The 19489-nt window shown below is 38.8% G+C and overlaps 1 protein-coding gene across 1 annotated transcript in view; it reads left to right on the forward strand.

Annotated features, from left to right (window-relative positions):
• The first annotated feature begins 4024 nt into the window (after window positions 1-4024).
• BMPR1B (bone morphogenetic protein receptor type 1B) overlaps window positions 4025-19489 on the forward strand; it is a 247028-nt gene continuing 231563 nt past the window's right edge. The window contains exon 1 of the mRNA XM_021939087.2: window positions 4025-4593. The gene's annotated coding sequence lies outside the window, so the exon portion shown is untranslated. The remainder of the gene's footprint in view (window positions 4594-19489) is intronic.

Below are 19489 nucleotides of genomic sequence, written 5' to 3' on the forward strand. Positions count from 1 at the left end.
AGAAGTCTGAAATGAAGGTGTTGGCAGGGCCATACTCCCTCTAAAGGTGCTAGGAAAAAATCCTTTCTTGCCTTTTCCCAGCTTCTGGTAGCTCTTGGTGATCATTGGTGGTGTTTGGTTTGTGGCTGCATCACTCCAGTCTCTGCTTTCACATGCCTTTCTTTATGTATATTTCTGTGTGTCATCTCCTCTTAAGGACAGCAGTCATTGAATGTAGGGCCCATTCCAATCCAATATGACCTCATCTTAATGAATTAAGTCTGGGAATATAATTATATATGGGAATGTAATAGAGAAGACTATTTCCAGTGTTCTGGTGAGTATGAACTTTTGGGGGATACTAACTTACTATTCTCACTAGGTTAGTCTGTGCTAAATACTCAACAGGAGAGGCAGCTGTAGGGAAGAGCTAGAGTATGAAACCTGGAAAAACGACTGCCAGACTCTGCTGCTTGTGGGTGTGTGGCCGTGGGTAAGGTAGTTGCTCTGTGCCTTCAGCTTCCTCATGTACAAAATTGAGATAATAATGATGCCAACTTTGGGGAATTCATGTAAAGATTAAAATGTTGCAAATATGTGAAGCGCATAGAACAATCCCCAGCAAAAAGTGGAACATGTTAGTGATAATTGCTGTCATAGTCGGTCTTCTTGCTTAGTAGGCCTGAGATAAAACTTTCTCCTGATTCATCCCTCCTCCTCCCTCTTCCTGATTTTACATGTTATTTAGTTGTTTCTCCTTCTCACTATAACTATTTGTGAGAAGTTATAAGAGTTACACTACGGTAAGAGCAGACAGGCTTTGCACACCTTCAAGGTCAGTTCTGGACCAACCCACTCAGAAACCACTGCACGGATGAATGGCTGGAGATTGTGAGGCCTATTGTGTCTGCAGGTGCCTGTGGTTACATGGGATCCCTGGAATGTTAATTAATTTTCATATTTCCCCTTAAGGTACTTCTGTGGCTCAAACAATGAATTTCTGAGTTAGGTCCCAGAGTGGCATTTTTGTTTGCCAACACCCTCATAGGACACTGTACTAGAAGCTTTCTTGTAATATTTAAGAGTCTTTAAAAGACATTCTGGATATGTAAAGCTAGTTTAATATCTGCTCTCAGGACTAGCACTGGAGCCTTTGGTGACATCTTCACACTAAAGATTCGGAGATTACTTTTAGGTTATGTGCCTTGCAACACTAAGGTAGATTTATTGCAACTAAGGGGCCCTGAGGTAAGTGAACATATTCTCATCTTTCTTCTGAGAACTTTCGGCCCCATTAGAAGTATTTGGTTTTAAAGTATGCCTCATTTTATATCATCCCCTGCAATATTTTTTTCCTCTCAAAATTAGAGAAAAACAATACACCAGTATCTCAGGTGATAGTAGTGTTTGGCACTTAGGGACTCCAGAAGTAAATTTTTGAAGTAGATTGAAGTCTTTTGAATTCTTTCCTGCTATTAGAGAACAATGGCAAAAAGCCAGATTCAATCTAGCTAAGTAATTTATAAGATAAGCTAAGTAACATAAGTTTGGATGCTCAGTATAATTTGTCAATGTGTGCTTTTTAGATATAGTTGCTTATTACACTATGAAATTAAACTACAATATTAAAAATTTCAGGCCAGGTATGGTGGCTCATGCCTATAATCCCAGTACTTTGAGAGGCTGAGACAGGAGAATCACTTGAGGCCAAAAGTTTGAGACCAGCCTAGGCAACATAGCGAGACCCCCATCTCTAAAAAAATAAAAATAAAATAATTAGCCAGGCATAATGGCACACCTGTAGTCTCAGCTGTTCAGGAGGCAGAGGCAGGAGGATTGCTTGAGCCCAGGAGTTTGAGGTTATAGAGAGCTGTGACGGTGCCACTGAACTCCAGTCTGGGCAACAGAAAGAGACCCTGTCTTTTCCCACTCCCCCCAAAATTGAGATGATTCAGTTTAAAAATCCTTATGAATAAAAAAGGACTTATTAAATTGACTCACCCCGTACTTACATGAACCACTTATACTGCACTGTGCTTTCACTTCACTGACCTATATTTTGGATATTTAATACATACTAATGTATTCATAAAAACTATTCTAGTTTCTTCTCTCTGTAGAGGGATGAGCTGAGGAAACTACTCATTCATTCATTGATTCACAAAAGTTTAAAGTGTAAACATTACTAGCTTAGTACCGGACCGAGGATACAGAGATGAGTGAAACTCAATCTTTTTCTCAGTGAATCTGGAAGAGGGAATTGATGTGTAAACCATTAAATTAAAACATAGTGTGAAAAGGGCAAGACATAGCAATTATTAACTTTGTCTAGAAGTGAATGTGGGGAGAAGTGTGCTGCCAGGTGGTAATGCCTGAGCTGTGTTTTAAAACATAGAAGAAGCTTGTTGGCTGATAGGAGCAGAGGAGAAGAAAGCCAGCAAGATCTTCTCAGGTACCATGGCTTCACAAGATACGGTGTATTTAAGAACTGCAAGCAACTTGATTTTCCCGGAGTTTGCAGTACATGGGTTTTATATTTCCCAGAGTCCTCTAGTAGCTGTGGTCTTCAGTGTGGTTTCTGGAAATTCAGAAAATTTTACTGACCTTATGATATTTTCCAAATCATTTGAAGAGATAATATAATATGAAGTTAATGAACATTTGCACAAGTGAATGTAAATTAAGCCCTGATAACTGATATCTCAAAATTGGAGATATTATAATCATAGCATTTTCAGTGTTCTTCCTGCTTCAGTACATCTAAGGTATGTGAAGCACTCTTGTTAGTAATGGTGGCTCCGCATGGCAATAACTCTTGATCATGGGCAGTGGTATAGGAGTAGGCCCAATCTGTGTATTTGCTGAGGTCAGTCTAGTTTCTGTAGCAGATATATCTCCACATATAAGTGGATTAACACACTGTATTAGTCCTTTTTCATGCTGCTAATAAAGATATACCCAAGACTGGGCAATTTACAATAGAAAGAGGTTTAATTGGACTTACAGTTCCATGTGGCTAGGGAAGCCTCACAATCATGGCGGAAGGCAAGGAAGAGCACGTCCTGTCTTACATGGATGGCAGCAGGCAAAGAGGGAATGAAGAAGGTGCAAAAGCAGAAACCCCTGATAAAACCGTCAGATCTCTTGAGACTTATTCACGATCATGAGAACAGTATAGGGAAACCGCCCCCATGATTCAGTTATCTCTCACCGGGTCCCTCCCGCAACATGTGGGAACTGTGGGAGTACAATTCAAGATGAGATTTGGGTGGGGGACACAGAGCCAAACCATATCACACAATAAATACCTTTTTTTCTCATTTAAGTAAAGTACAAAGTGGAAGCTTTTTACTGATAAGAGGGTATGAGGTGGATGGAGGTTAGATTGGAGGGGAGTGGGCCTGGCTTCCTGTTTTGCTCAGAGATTCAAGCTGATAGACACTCCACTTTCTACAGCAAGTAGCTTTGAAAGTTGCCTTGGGTGTTCCCAGCAAAGTGGGATATGGAGAAAGAGAATGGAGAAGGTCCATCTGCTTTTTGCCTAAGTTTAGAAGTGGCATACGTAACCTTTGCTCATGTCTCCTTGGTGAAAATCAGCCAGGAGGTCCCACCTAAATGCAAAGGAGGGTGGGAAATGTGGTCTTTCCGAACAACAGTTCAGCTCTGTAGAACGTGACCACAACACAGCCAGCTGCCTCTGTAGCCAAGGCTTTTTAGACTCTCCAGAGGGAGTGAGGGGTATGGAAATAATAGGTAGCTTGAGAAAGCCTCACAGGTGATTCCCGTATGTCCCCTTAGGGAGGGCACTTTTCTCTCTTCAGCTGATTTGAGTGTTATAACTAGCCATATCTCTTCCTGTGTAGATACAGATCAGAAAATTTAGGGAGGGTAAGTTGGGGGCAGAATTAAATGTAAAACTTGGATTAAGTACTTCATGTACATCATTCTGATTTTCCTTCATTTCTAGCTGTCATGGTGTGCTGCTTTTTTTTTTTTCCAGCCAATTTTCAACATCAGTTTTTGTTAAAATTGTTTAAAATTCTTAAAACTCCCAGGAAATTATAACTTTTAAATACATTTGAAGCATTATATTGCTTTTGGAAGAGGTGACACAATCCTCAGATTGATGAATATTTGATGTAATTTTTTATTTGAGTAAAATTTTAGTGAAGAGTCCATTATGAAATAATTTTCAAGTGGGCAACATATATGTATAGTGTAGCTGATAAGTGGAGATTAAGCATATATTCTGGTTTTTATCTCTCTTTCAACAACAAATGCTGTGAGGTTTACATTATTAGCTTATAACCTTATCTAAGTGGTGTTAACGAGTCTTAAGATTAACAGCAACAACAGCAGAAACTCTTGGAAAGAGATTAAGAATTTCTGCAACTGCTGATAGTTTTTTGATTTTGAAAAAGTCACTTCCTTTTGTTAACCATTGTAAAGATTGAAACTATTGCAGTAAACAGGATGCTTAGTGTGACAGTTTGAACCACATTTTCAGTCCTCTTTGTCATTTGATTTAAATATCTAAACTTTGCTCTGCTTTCTCCAGAGGCTCTGTTAAAGAATGGCAAGAGATATACCAAGCAGTATGTGGAGTCTCAGAAGGTGATTTCTGGCCATTGTATTTATGCTTATTCTTACTAATTAATTATCTCGTGTGTGTGTAGCCTGCAATGTTTCAGGCTCTGTGATAAGCCAGGTGGTAGATGAGGGGTACAAAAGGACAGAATCCCTATTCTCACAAAGTTTATGTTTCAGTGCAGCATCATTCAATTGAACTTTTGTGATGATGGGAAATGCTGTGTGTCTATCTGTACTCTTCATCGTCATGGCCACTAGCCATGTGTGGCTATTAAGCTTTTGAAATCTAGCTAATGCTGCTAAGGAACTGAATTCTTACTTAATTTGAATTCATTTAAATGTAAATAGCTACACGTGGCTGGTGGCTATCTTACTGGATAGTTTAGGTCGCATGGAAATACAGACGTTATTCAAATAATCATGGTAAGAATGTAAAATTTTAAGTCTAACAAGTGATATGAAGGAGGTAGATGAAATGCTTTGAGCACCTATAGAGGTTTATTTCACTAATATAGGCAGGTCATTAAAAGCTTAAGTGTGAGTGATAGAGATGGGGAGAAGTGGACAAATTTAAAGGATAAATAGAGTAGAAAATGAACAGGATCTGGCAATTGTTTTGAAAAAATTTGTGCAGCTAGGTAGTCTCAAAGATGCCTTCTAGATTTCTTTCTTGTAAAACTGAAGAGATGAGGCCTATCCACTAAGAGAGAGAACATTGATAAAGGACCAGATTTGCAGGTGAAGCAAATGAGTTAGGTTTTGTAATATTGGGTTGGAATATATAGGCCTTGAAGAGAGATTTGGGCTGGACATAGACAGCTGGTAATTGAAGCTATAAGCAAGGATGAAAGAGTATCAATTGAGTCATCAGAGTCACTCTGAAAGTGAGTCACTTAGAAAGAATATTAATTGAATGATCAGAGGGCCAGTAATGAGTTGAGGAACTACAGTGCTTAATGGTGAGTATGCATGCCAAGGAAGGATAAGAATTACGGATTCTGAGGGAGTTGAGGAATCACTGAAGTTAAGGTTCTAATGAAGTCAAAGAATGGTTTTAGTGGATACAGTTGAATGAGTAGGCTGGGAGGAGAGAGGGTGGTGGTTTCTTTAAGATAGCTGAATAAGTAAATTTTGAGATGAAACATTTGGTGCTGATGATAATATTCAGGAGCCAATTAGGGAAATGGATGACCCACATAAAGGTGGTCACTGGAGATTAGGGGACTATGAGACTATATAGATTAATTAAAGTGAAAACATTTCATCTCATTTTGACTAAGTAGTCAAAAACTCTCTCTCCTGTTAGAATTGTAAGCTATTAATATGAATGTCATAATATGCATATATTTAAGTAGTAATATCTTATGTGAAACTCACTCGTTATGGTGCGTAATGAAGCTGATGATCATGCAATACCTCAGGAAAATTTGGTCATTCAGAATTTGCTGGTTTGCTATAGAAGGTCATTTGAAAATGATTAAAGATGATTTATCCCATTATTTAACAAATGTATATGACCTTCTCAACCTTGACAGGTACCAATAATAAATGCCTTGAACTTTGCATGTGTGACATTAAAGGTATTATCATAGATTAAATTACCTTTCCATGCTTTGAAATCTTTAAAGCTGAATATTTGATCACTCATCTTTCATTACCATTGATTATTTCTAGCTGCCCTTATATTTTTTCTTTCTTTTTTTATAATTAACTAAAACCACAACCTGGAAAGAACGTGAGTTATTTGAATCTTGTTTTGAAAAAGCCATTGAAGTTTTAATACCTGCAGGGAAACAGATAGTTATCAAAACCATTTGGAATCACTCTCTCTGAACCAATTCTCACCCCTCCTCCCATGCTTACACAACAGCACACATAAGATGACTCTTCTAGTTTGAGCCAAGTTGTTAAATATAATTCTCAAATTATTTTAAACATAATTTGAACAAAAGTGTTCAACTGGACAGATGTTTCATCTTTTGTGTAAGAATACTTCCTCTTTAAAATTTTGAAATCAAAACACATTTAATTAACATAATGAAGATATTACTATAAATGAATGATATACATGAAAATACCAATTTTTAGGTATGATTTATTTGATTATTTCTAGCCCTTCACAGTTGCCACTTGTCTGTGTATATGTATAATCACATTTGGTCATCCTACCAATAATTCCACAAATAATAATAAAAGCTTTAATATAGTTTGGATATTTGTTTCTGCCCAAATCTCATGTTGAATTGTAATCCCCAGTGCTGGAGGTTGGGCTTGGTGGGAGGCGTTTCAGTCATCGGGGCAGAACCCTCATGGCTTGATGCTGTCTTCATGATAGTGAGTACTCGGGAGATCTGGTCATTTAAAAGTGTGTGGCACCTCCTTTCCCAGCCTCTTCCTACTTTTGCCATGTGACATGCCTGCTCCCATTTTGCCTTTTGCCATCAGTAAAAGCTCCCTGAGGCCTCCCAAGAAGTCAAGCAAATGCCCGACCCATACTTTCTGTATAGCCTGCAGGACCATGAGCCAGTTAAATCTCTTTTCTTTGTAAATTACCCAGTCTTAAATATTTCTTTATTGCAATGCAGGAACAGTCCAATACAGAGAATTTGTACTGAGGAGTTAGGCATTACTAAAAGATAACTGAAAATGTGGAAGCAGCTTTGGAACTGGGTAAGGGGCAGAGGTTGGAAGAGTTTGGAGGACTCAGAAGAAGATAGGAAAATGAAGGAAAGTTTGGGATTTCTTAGAGACTAATTAAAAGATGGTGACCAAAATGCTGATAGTGATATGTACAGTGAAGGCCAGGCTGCTGAGGTCTCAAATGGAAATGAGGAACTTACTGGGAACTGGACCAAAGGTCATGTGTGTTATGCCTTAGCAAAGAACTTGGCTGCGTTCTATTCATGCCCTAGGGGTCTGTGGAAGTTTAAACTTAGGAGTGATGATCTAGGGTATCTGAAAGTAGAAATTTCTAAGTAGCAAAGTTTTCACCATGTGGCCTGGCTGTCTCTAACAACCTACCAGATGCAGGAGCAAAGAAATGACTTAAAGTTGGAATTTATATTTAAACAGGAAGCAGAGTATAAAAGTTTGGGAAATTCGTAGCTTAGCCATGTAGCAGAGAAAGTAAAAGCTTATTTGGAAGAAGAATTCGAGCAGGCTGCAGAGCAACCACTTATGAGAGAAATTTGCATAACAAAAAAGCCAAATGCCATATCCAAGACAGTGGGGAAAAGGCCTCTAAGGCATTTCAGAGACCTTAGCCCCAGCCGCAGCCATCACAGGCTCAGAGGCCTGGGAGGGAAGAATGGTTTCGTGGGCCAGGCCCAGGGACCTGCTGCCCTGTGCAGCCTTGGGACATTGCTCCTATATCCTGGCTGGTCTGGCAGCCATGCCTCAAAGGGGCCTAGGTACAGCTTGGGCTGCCACTTTGGAGAATGCAAGCCATAAGCCTTGGCTGTTTCCATGTGGTGGTAAACCTGTAGGTGCCCAGAATGAAAGAGCGAATAATGCTTGGCAACCTCTGCCTATATTTCAGAGGATGTATGAGAAAGCCTGGATGTCCAGGCAGAAGCCTGCTCCAGGGGTGGAACCCTTACAGAGAACCACTGTTAGTATGGCACTAAAGGGAAATCTGAGGCTGGAGCCCCCACACAGCATTCCCAGTGAGGCAGTGTCTAGTGAGTCTGTAAAAAGGGGGACTACTGTCCTCCAGACCACAGAATGGTAGATCCACTGGCAGCTTGCACCCTGTGCTTGGAAAAGCCAGAGGCATTTAACTTCAACCTGTGAGAGAAGCCTTGAGGGCTGAACCCTGCAAAACCACAGGGGTGGAACTTCCCAAGGCTTTGAGAGCCCACCTCTTGCAGCAGTGTGCCCTGGATGTGAGAAATGAAGTCAAAGGAGATTATTTTGGAGCTTTAAGATTTAATGACTGCCCTGCTGAGTTTCTGACTTCAGTGGGGTCTGTAGCCTCTTTCTTTTGGCCAATTTCTCCCCTTTGGAATGGGAGTGTTTACTCAGTGCCTATATTCCCATATTATCTTGGAAGTAAATAACTTGCTTTTGATTTTACAGGCTCATAGGTGGAAGGGCTTTGCCTTATCGCAGATGAGACTTCAGACTGGATTTTTGACTTAGTGCTGGCATGAGTTAAGACTGTTGGGAAGGCATGATTATATTTTGCAATGTGAGGAGGATATGAGATTTGGGAAAGGCCAGGGCGGAATAATGTAGTTTGGATATTTGTCCTCAGCTAACTCTCGTTAGTACTGGAAGTGAGACCTGGTGGGAGGAGTTTAGATCATGGGGCTGCCCCCTCATGGGTTGATGCTGTCTTCCTGATAGTGAGTTCTTGTGGGATCATTTAAAAGTGTATAGCACTTCCCTCCTCGCTCTCCTCATTCTCTGTCTCCTTCTTGCACCATGTGACATGCCTGCTCCTGCCTCACCTTCTGCCATGAGTAAAAGTTCCCTAAGGCCTCCCTAGAAGCCTGTCAGATGCCAGAGCATGGGTCTTGTACAGCTGGCAGAACTGTGAGCCACTTAAATCTCCTTTTTTTAATATTATCTAGTCTCTAGTATTTCTTTATAGCAAGAAATACAAGCTTCTTTTCAATTAAATTATGATGGAATGAAGGTTTTTAATTCTCTAATTTGTCTCAGACTTAAGGCTTGAGGCAGTTCTATTAAAATCACACAAGTATGCATATATCATAGTGCATTTTCATTATTCTCATGTGTATCCTCATTTTAAATGGCAAGTGTAGCAATGGAATTGTTTTATTCATTGTTACAAAGAAATGCAACTTCTGGATGGGTGCAGTGACTCATGCCTGTAGTCTCAGCACTTTGGGAGGCTGAAGTGTGAAGATCACTTGAGTCTAGGAGTTTGAGACCAGCCTGGACAACATAGAAAGGCCCTATCTCTGCAAAAATTTAAAAATTAGACAGGCAGTGTGGCGCATGCCTGTAGTCTTAACTGCCCAGGAGAGTGAGGCAGGAGGATCCCTTGAGTGCAGGAGTTTGAGGCTGCAGTGAGCTGTGATTACATAACTGCACTCCAGTTTTCCAGCCTGGGCAACAGAGTAAGACACTGTGTTTTAAAAAAAAAAAAAAAAAAAAAAAGCTTCTAACTTTAAACTTCCTTTTCTTTTGAACTAAATCTGCTGAGGAAGCTGTTTTTGGTTACTTAATTCTCTTTAGTGTAACTATTTCATCTTTATTTTTGATTAACCCAGCCTATGTTACTCGGTTATATGGCATTGGTGCCTGTCACAGGGAACTTACTTCTCCTGTGTCAGTGGGTCCATTCAGTGCTCTCTACATTATTTTATTTATTTATTTATTTTTCGCCGTTGGGAGCCTGGCTTTATACAAAGTTTAAACATATGTCTGCTGAGAAGTGATGGGTTCTTCCTAGTCATTTGGGTCCCATGGGGATATTTATACCGAAGCCCACAATCCCAGCTGTTTACCTTTAATGTTGAAGATCTTATAACATAATGCATCATGTTATCTCTTCTTCCTGCTTCTAGGCCTCTGCTACCCCACCAACTCTTTCAACATGGCTGTACCTTTCAGTAGGATCCATGTTATGTTCTGAATCCCTTGCAAGCCACACCCAAGTCATGCATACCCAGAAGTGCACTGCCTTAAGTGTATTTAACTGCCACCAGCCTTTTCCGCGATGCATTAATATTTCCTTGTCATGGAGGATATGGATTTGAGCTGATAGTTGACCTTCTCTTAGAGCAATTGCTCTCTAACTTTTATGACTAGTAGTTATGGTAAGAAGTATATTTAAAATTATGATCCAGCATGGATACTCTTGTATATACACCTAACAAACAAATGCTTCACAAACCAATACTTACCCGTGCTACTTAGAATACAATGTGATATTTTCTACACTAGTAGTAAATTTTAAAAAACTGGACGTTTTGACAGACACCTCATTACCACCCCCTTTATCCATACCCCCAACCCACCCAAGAAAAGGTTTAAGCCAGACTGTAGAGTTTGAGAAGTCACTAAAACTCTAAAACTTCATCTCCTTGCTCTACATCTGTCTTTTCTTCTCATACTCTCCCATGGCCACAAGGGGCAGGCCTTCTTTCTTCTGCATGCCAGAGCTTCCCTTTTCATCATAGGCTGAGCCTTTTCTATATTATGGGTAAACTCTATGATCCAGCTCTTGATATGGGAATGGGGAACTACCAAGAAAAATAAATTTTCTAAAAATGTTATACCCAAGATGATGATTTAAGGTCATGTTTTTCTATTAGGAGATTCTCCTAAATCATTTTGTTTCTACTCTGGAAAATACTGATGAATAAAAGTGGGGACAATGTTACCATTTTTCTATCATATTCTTTATTCTGTTTGAAAGTAATTGTGAATATTAATAATTCTCCTTTTTATTGGATTATGGTGCCTCTAGTGTTAAAAGTATTTTCTTGCAAGTTTTCATTGTCTGGGTTCATAATTTTGAGGAGATTCTTCAAACACTGCTTTATATGATGTTTAAAAATGGATATGGTAGGTATTGAATAATAAAGAAAAGGGATGTTATTGTACTTTATATACTGGTTATGTGACATTCTGACAAATTCTTTTAAATTAAAACTACAAACAAAACTACTTTTCCCATATGCAAGGAAATCTCTCTTCATACAGAACAGTTATTTCAACTTCTTTTACAAAGAAAATGTTACCTAGAATTTTTATTTTTTTATTGCTTTTTGATTATTTTTATTGAAATGCTTATTGTCTCTTGTTAACTAATTATATTAATTATGGAGCTAGTGCTCAGTTTCTCAACCTTTTCCAAAAGAAGTCCCCGGTTTCCATTAAAGAGTTTTATGGGGGCTCCCCACACGTCAAATTTCACACAGCCGGCTACATTGGCTTTTTGCAAAGGTCTTTGAATGCAATGCCAAGGCCTCCCACTAATTGTTTTATGGGCTCAGTGTGGGATCTGCATCCCTGACTGGGGAAGCCCCATGTTAAAGGACTGTGGGAGTGAGGAGTTGTCAAACACACCAAGAGCGAGCACTAAAAAAATCCTGGTTAGCTGTAATGTTGCTGCCAAGGAGCATAAGCAGAACCACAAAACATGCCACATGCTGGCTGATTTTAAACAGTGACCCCTATTTCAGAGAATACTCACTTCATTACATTTTTGGGAGAAATTCAAATCACAAATAGCTCCATAATTAATTTGAGTGTTCACTTCAAGTTTTGGCATTGGTAAATTATTCTTTTCCAAGTGGTTAGAAAAATACAACTAAATATTTTTATGTGTTCTTTCAAGGAGACAAAACTCATCCTGGTTATCTGTGAACATTTAGTCCTGGAATAATATGTTCAAAGTTGTATACTTATCTTTTTTCGTCCGAGAAGATTAAGGAAGTACGTTTTTACCCCTTTTAACCAGTGAATTGCATGTACCTACACTAGTAAAAGTAACTTTTTCTAAACTTGAACAAAGAGCTGTAGTGGTAGAATTAAGACTCCTACATCTTCACTAGGCCTTGACATTGATTTTTCTCAGCCTCACGGAATGCGCTTGGCATTTTGAACCTGTCTTTCCTCCAGAGATTGAAACAGGATATTTTTGAGGTACAGTATGACCTCAGAGTGCGCTGTTAGCTTGGCTAGTATTGATACGTGAACAGAATTATTACAGCCACACTTCAAGAGTCCTAGAGTAGTAATACTGTATTCTATAGGAAGATAAGTGCATTACTCAGTTCTTGCATTGCTAGAAAGAAATGCCTGAGGCTGGGTAATTTATAAATAAGAGGTTTAATTGGCTCACAGTTCTGCAGGCTCTACAGGAAACATGGTTCTGGCATCTGCTTGGCTTTTGGGGAGGTGTCAGGGAGCTTTTATTTGTGGTGGAAGGCAAAGTGGGAGAAGGCCAGTCACATGGTGAAAGCAGGACCAAGACAGAGGAATGCGGGGAGGTACTCCACACTTTTAAACAACCGCATCTCATGAGAACTCACCCACAATCGTGAGGACAGCACCAAGAAGATGATGCTAAACCATTCAAGAGAAACCTGCCCCCTTGATCCACTCACCTCCCACCAGGCTTCATCTCCAATATTAGGCATTACAATTCAAAATGAGATTTGGTGGGGGCACAGATCCAAGTATATCAATAAATACAACCTGTTTCACTGCAGGATTGTAGCACTAAAATGAAATGACATATTGATATTTTTGTGAATTTTGAAGTATTTTTTAGAAGTTGATGGAGAAAAATAGAGTCTTTTTTTGTAATCGAAATATGTTCATCTTTAAAAGAAGATCCTAATATTTCAGATAAATAATCTTGGATTAGCAATTTTTCTGGAAAAAAAAATTCTCATTTTGTTAACATGTTTTCTTTCCTTTTTTGTTGGGTGGGGAGGGGCAGAGTCTTGCTCTGTCACCCAGGCTGGAGTGCAGCAACACAATTACTGCAGCCTTGACCTCCTGGGTTCAAGCTATCCTTCCACCTCAGCCTCCCAAGTAGCTGGGATTACAGGCATGCAGCCCCATACCCTGTTAATTTCTTTTTTCTTTTGTAAGAGATGGGGGTCTTCCTATGTTGCCCCATCTGGTACTGAACTCCTGGGCTCAAGCAGTCCTCCCACCTTGGCCTCCCAAAGTGCTGGGATTACAGGCATGAGCCATTGTGCCTGGCCTAGCACTTTTCTTATATGTGTGTGTAACATGTGGATACCTTCTTGTGGGGGGTGTGTGTGTGTGAGAGAGAGAGAGAGATGCCTATATGTCATTCTCATTCTGTTGTGCTGTCAACACAATAGCAGTGTTTAATGGATAAAGCAAACCACAAATAAAACATTATGTATATAAAGTACAAAAATAGTTTGATTTTGCAGACTACAGAAATTAATTTCAATAGTCTGTTGATAATGTTTTATCAGTAGCACTATTATTTTTGTTGTTTCTAAGTTGGTTATAAGATTGCAAAATCTAAAGCATGCGGGAACCCTTGATGGTAATTTCTTCATCAGTGTGACTTCCAGAAACTTTATCTCAATTATGATATATATTGCAATTATCTTATATAAAATAATTTTAGTAAGCATGCACTGACTTACTGTGTGGAAAATTACTCCTGAAAGCCAGATTTTATCTCTGGATAACCACTTGCTGTGTCTTTATTCTGAATAAGAATCCACAGTATGATCCATAAAGCCAACCTTAATACTCTTTATTTAGATAAATGTTAAAATACCTTTACACCCTCTGTAAGATTAAATTGATCATTTGCTATTCAGATCCCAAATGATGCAATCTTTTAACAATTGTCAACATTTCTTCTCTAGGTTGTACTAAACGTTTCTCTTTATTTTGAGTTCCAAAGAGCCAGATTGGATAGAGTGCCCACTATTGCTTCTATGCTGCCATTAGGTTAATATATCCCAAAGGAACTCATATCAAAAGTGCTATTTCATTGACCTGTTTTCCACCATGGGTCTCTAAAATGCTGTAAGCATGCAACATATCATTATGTATAATTAATTTATCTTACATACTTTGTTTTTGTTCATCAGACATTTTGCTTTGTAACTGTTCTATAGAATGTCCTTCTGCTCATTTTTTAGTACATGATGGTGAAGTTTTTAAAATGAAAACATTTTAACATTTTAACATGCTACCTCCTTTAGAAGTAACATAATGTTATTCCTATTTGCAGATGAGAAAATAGTTTTATGGGAGTTTAGTACCTATCCCATAGTCACATACCACCTAGATTTGGGATGTGAATGCAACAGGCTTATGTACTGTGAAATTTCACATTTATGAAAGGAAATAAAAGAAATATTGAAATTGAAGGGACTATTTAGTCTGATTTACTTGTTGGTGAGGTGTATCTGGTTTATAGAGACTACTCAAGGTAACTACTAACAATAGATATGCAATAATTACTGAATGACTTCGAGAGCCCTGGGTTTAAGTTTTGGCACTTCCACTTGATAAATGAGTGAACCTTCTTGGACTTAAGTTTCTCAGATTTAATAATAATAAGTTTAGATTAGCTATTCTTTTTAGCCCCAAAGCTTTTTATTCCAATGAATTTATTTCCAGAAGCTGTTTTTGTAGAATAGATAAAATCAGATGTGTTCTTGTTGGAGATGAAATAGTAGGAAGAAAGGGGTGGTTATAAAACCTTCTCTGCCCTGTTTGCCCCTACCTCTAGGCACAGTTTGAGATGTTCTAGATTAGATGATCTTTCGGCTCAAAGATAATTTGGGTTCTAGATCTCTTTGACTGAGATCTCCGGAAAGGTCCTGCTCACACTTGGACTGGGTCTTAGGAAAATCTATAATGTGACAGTAAATAACATGCATAAACCACTCTTGATGGGTTGCCTTTGACACCGGCTTGCTTCCAGTTATTATAGGATCCAACTTAAGGATGCTATGTCTTGACTAGCATATGCTGTTTGGGGAACTGTGATATTCTCTTTCATTTTTGGAAGAGAATATCCTTGACCCTTCTGAGGAATATTTTTTCCTTGCTACTTGACACATCTGTATTACCTGTATATGGCAGCTATAGTTAGTTTTCTTCAATTTTTCTAGGACAAGCAAGATAAAGTTGGAGCTTCACAATTACTGAAACTATTGTATTGGCTGAATTATTTTATTGTTTATATGATTTTCTTGTATAATTATTTCCTTGCCCTTATATTTCTAAGCAAAACTTACTGTACTCTTAAGTTGGAGAAGATGTTAACTTTTTTGCATTACATTTTGCTTTCTCAACATTATGAAACTTGGAGTAGTTGGAGAACATACTAGGATACCTAGTCTACTACTCCCTGAATTAGGAATAAGGATACTTGTGGGCATTTTTCTTCTTTTGACAATAAATGCATCCTTGTTTACCCCATCATTGCTCTCAAAACAAGGACTGTGATAAAGGGTGGGGACAAAAGCCTCAGATGTAGGATCAAAATGTGTCCCAGACATGCATGTTAAGGTGGACTGTTTTGCTGACCCCCAACATTCATTTGCCACTTCTCTCCAACAAGACAGTCCATGGTTTCCTTCTGAGTATTCATAAATTTTCAGGGAAGCTGACTTCACATCATGTGTGCAACTTAGATCAAGACAATCAGTCAGTGTATTTAATGTTTCTTGCTATAGTGATGTGTGTCACTGTATGACATGTAGTGGTATATCATATTAGTGAGGTATGTGACACTGTATATATCTTATAGTGGTATGTCATATAAGAAGGTGTGTGACCTAAGCCAGTTCGACAAAGTGAATCACAGAACTTTGGTGGATGGTTTTGAAGAAAAAAAAAAGGTCTTTCTTTCATGTCAAATGTGAGCAAGGGGACCGTTTAGCTTCAGAAGTTGGTGACCATGGCTGTGTTTGAATGATGAGCTACAATGAACTGAATCCTTGGTTATTCATTGAACCACTGAGTCAGGCCTTACCTGAGGTTCATGCTACTTAACTTTCCAGTGATGTGAGGCAAAAAAAATCTTCTTTGACTAATTTATTGCCACTGAACTGAATGAATTTTGTCTGCTACATCACAGCCTTTGGTATCTTTCCAATTTAACTTACTTTCCTAGAAGTAAAATCTACTGGCCACTTAGACTTTAGTTTCCTCACCTATTAAGTGAAGAGTTTGTTTTGAGCTATGCAAAATACATTTTAGATCATGCTTGTCCTCTCTGCCTTCAAGAATGGGAACTTTATCTCTGTAAAATCAGAAATTGGTCAATCTTCCTCTTCCTATTTAGAACCATCTGCCCTGTAGCCACCTGGACTCTAAGCATGACTTTAAGAATGTGGGTTCCGGCCAGGCGCAATGGCTCACGCCTGTAATCCCAACACTTGGGGAGGTGGAGGCGGGTGGATCACGAGGTCAGGAGGTCGAGACCATCTTGGCTAACATGGTGAAACCCCGTCTCTACTAAAAATACAAAAAAATTAGCCGGGCGTGGTGGTGGGTGCCTGTAGTCCCAGCTACTTGGGAGGCTGAGGCAGGAGAATGGCGGGAACCTGGGAGGTGGAGCTTGCAGTGAGCTGAGATCCCGCCACTGCACTCTAGCCTGGGCGACAGAGCGAGACTCCGTCTCAAGACAAAAAAAAAAAAAAAGAATGTGAATTCCTCCCATACCATAATGTCTTATACGTTTAGTCAGTTTCATAATTTATGTTGACCTCTCTCTTTTCTTCACTCTAGAAATATGATTTTTAACTATGCAAATTTTGAAAAAAGGGATGGACATAGGATTGATGAAGAGTGGTCATTTTTTTATTAATCTGTAATTCTGAGGCAATACACAGAACTATAGGGAAACTAAGAATTAATGATGTCAAAGATATGTAGTCTGTTTTGATATAAGTCAATGAATTTTACTGTTGTGTTTCTTAATCGCATACTGGCTTCCAAACCTTAGCCAGTCATATCTTAGGTGTTATCAGAAGTTAAAATTTGTGACTTTCGCAAACTCACTATTTGTGAGTTTCACAGATCAGCCCAAGTATTTCACCCAGTGTTAGCAAAACAACCAAGAGCACATGCCTTAAAAATTCTAAGTCCATATCAAATTCACATGTAAAAAAAGCACTAAGTGCTTTGAAACTTGGACATGGTACAGGAGAGATTTTAAGGGAAATTTGGATATTTATAAGGACTTTAACCAACTATTGAAAAAATAAGGCAAACAACCAAGTAAATTTTTAAAGCTGAATTAGTTGTGATGATTGGTGGGGTCTTAGTGGAAAATGATTTTATTGGTTTGTGCCAGATGGTGATAGGCAGCAATCAGGGCTTTATAAGAATTCAGTGAATGGCTGTAATGCCGGCACTTTGGGAGGCCGAGGCGGGCGGATCACGAGATAAGGATATCGAGACCATCCTGGCTAACATGGTGAAACCCGTCTCTACTAAAAATACAAAAAAAAAAAAAAAAAAAAAAAAAATTAGCCGGTAGTGGTGGCAGGCGCCTGTAGTCCCAGCTGCTAGGGAGGCTGAGGCAAGAGAATGGGGTGAACCCGGGAGGTGGAGCTTGCAGTGAGCTGAGATAGCGCCACTGCACTCCAGCCTGGGCGACAGAGAGAGACTCCGTCTCAAAAAAAAAAAAAAAAAGAAAAGTTCAGTGAATGGTAGTTTTCAGCAATCCAATTTCATGCAGCAAAGATTACCTGCAAGGCACACATTTCTCCTTCCTTCCTTCCCTCCTCCCTTCCTCCGTCTTCTTTCTTCCCCTTCCCTTCCCTTTCTTTCTTTCCTTCCCCTCCCTCTTACTTTCCCTCCCTCTCCCTCCCCTCCGCATCCCTCCCCTCTCCCTCCCCTCCTTTCCTTCCCCTCCCTCCCTCCCTCCCTCCCTTTCTTCCTTTCTTTGAAAATGACAGCTCTAATATGTGTGACTCAGTGGTGAATGACCACGAAAGAATATTTATGAAAAATAGGTATGCTCTTTCACTTTGCACTGCAGGACATTTGGTGCTTTCCCTTCTGAATAGATGTTTTACAGGTTTTGCACATTTTGTGTCATACTCTTCTTGGTCTTATCCATAAAGACCAATTACATGATATTTTGGTCTTAGATGGCTCTAATTTTTCTGTTATGCTTGATAGCCTGACTTTTGCAGTGTTTTCCTACATTCTAAATTATTATTTAAATTCAAAATGTTTAGATTTTACAATTTTTATTTAAGGCCAAGCACAATATTAGCTTAGAGGAGTTTGCCCTGGAGTTCAGATGCATCTGTCATTTTGAATGGATACTCTGGGGACCTTTCTTATTTTGTTTCTCTCACAAACACCTTGTTAAATGTGGTGATCATGTCCAAAGTCAGCAGTGCATGCTGAGTTTCTTGAGTTATTTGGCTATACATTAGGTTGCATTTTTTAAAACTGTCACTATTTTCTTGAATCTTATAGTGTTATAATGATTTATAGGGGTGTGTGTTTTTTTGTGTAAATGGCTGCTTTTGCTTTTTGTGGTGTAAAAAATAGTTAAAAATAATACCTTCAATGGTATTCATAGGTGAAAATCTAGTAGATAATATTTAGGAAACAGATGACCTCGAATTAACTTATGTGTTGGCCTTTACAAAAACGTGTAATTTAAACCATCTCATTTTATTTTGAAAACTTATTAAATGCATGTTTTTTCTTTGGTAGAATCAAAAGAGTTATTTTTAAAAAGATACTTCCTTTCTCAAAATTGACCTAATATTTACTTTCTTTGTTTGAAAGTTATTTGTGTATAATCCATTTACCCACAATTCTTAAGGTTTGCTAACAATAACTGGTGAATTCAGATGATCTGGACACAACTAGTGCGCGTCGCAGGCTTGGTGCACAAGAAAGGGACAGTAAAAGCTCTAGTGGACAGACTGGTTTGTTCATTCCTTGTGAGTCACTGATGAATTGATTTGGCTTCAAACTCGTGCTAACATATTAACGTTTTCAATTAAATTCAGCAAATAATGACAGTGTTACTATGATCAGATCATTAGGCTCCTCTAGATGAGAAATAATTGTAGTGCATTTCCTGCCCTCATAGAGCCAGTGGATTGCTAGTGGCATTTAAGGCAAAAGCAAAAATAAACAATATTCAAGATACAACCTAGGAACTATACAAGGCACAGGCGTTCTGTGAGGGCTCATAAAAGGGCAGGGTCAGAGATGAATGGGGAAAGTAAAATCATCATGAAGAAATTGATGTTTGAGTTTATGAAGAGACAGATGTTTGAGATTATTATTGAAAGATCAAGTAGTCTTTTGGTGAGAGAAGATGGGAGAAAAGGACATTCAGTTGGCAGAAATAGCATAGTGATGTTAGGGAGGTCAGAAACTGGGAAATAGTAGAGAAATGCAATTCCAGAATAGCAAGTTTGAAATAGTTGTGCATGAAAGAAAC

This window comes from Papio anubis, chromosome 3, assembly GCF_008728515.1.
Source record: "Papio anubis isolate 15944 chromosome 3, Panubis1.0, whole genome shotgun sequence".
In the NCBI taxonomy this organism is placed as follows: Eukaryota; Metazoa; Chordata; class Mammalia; order Primates; family Cercopithecidae; genus Papio; species Papio anubis.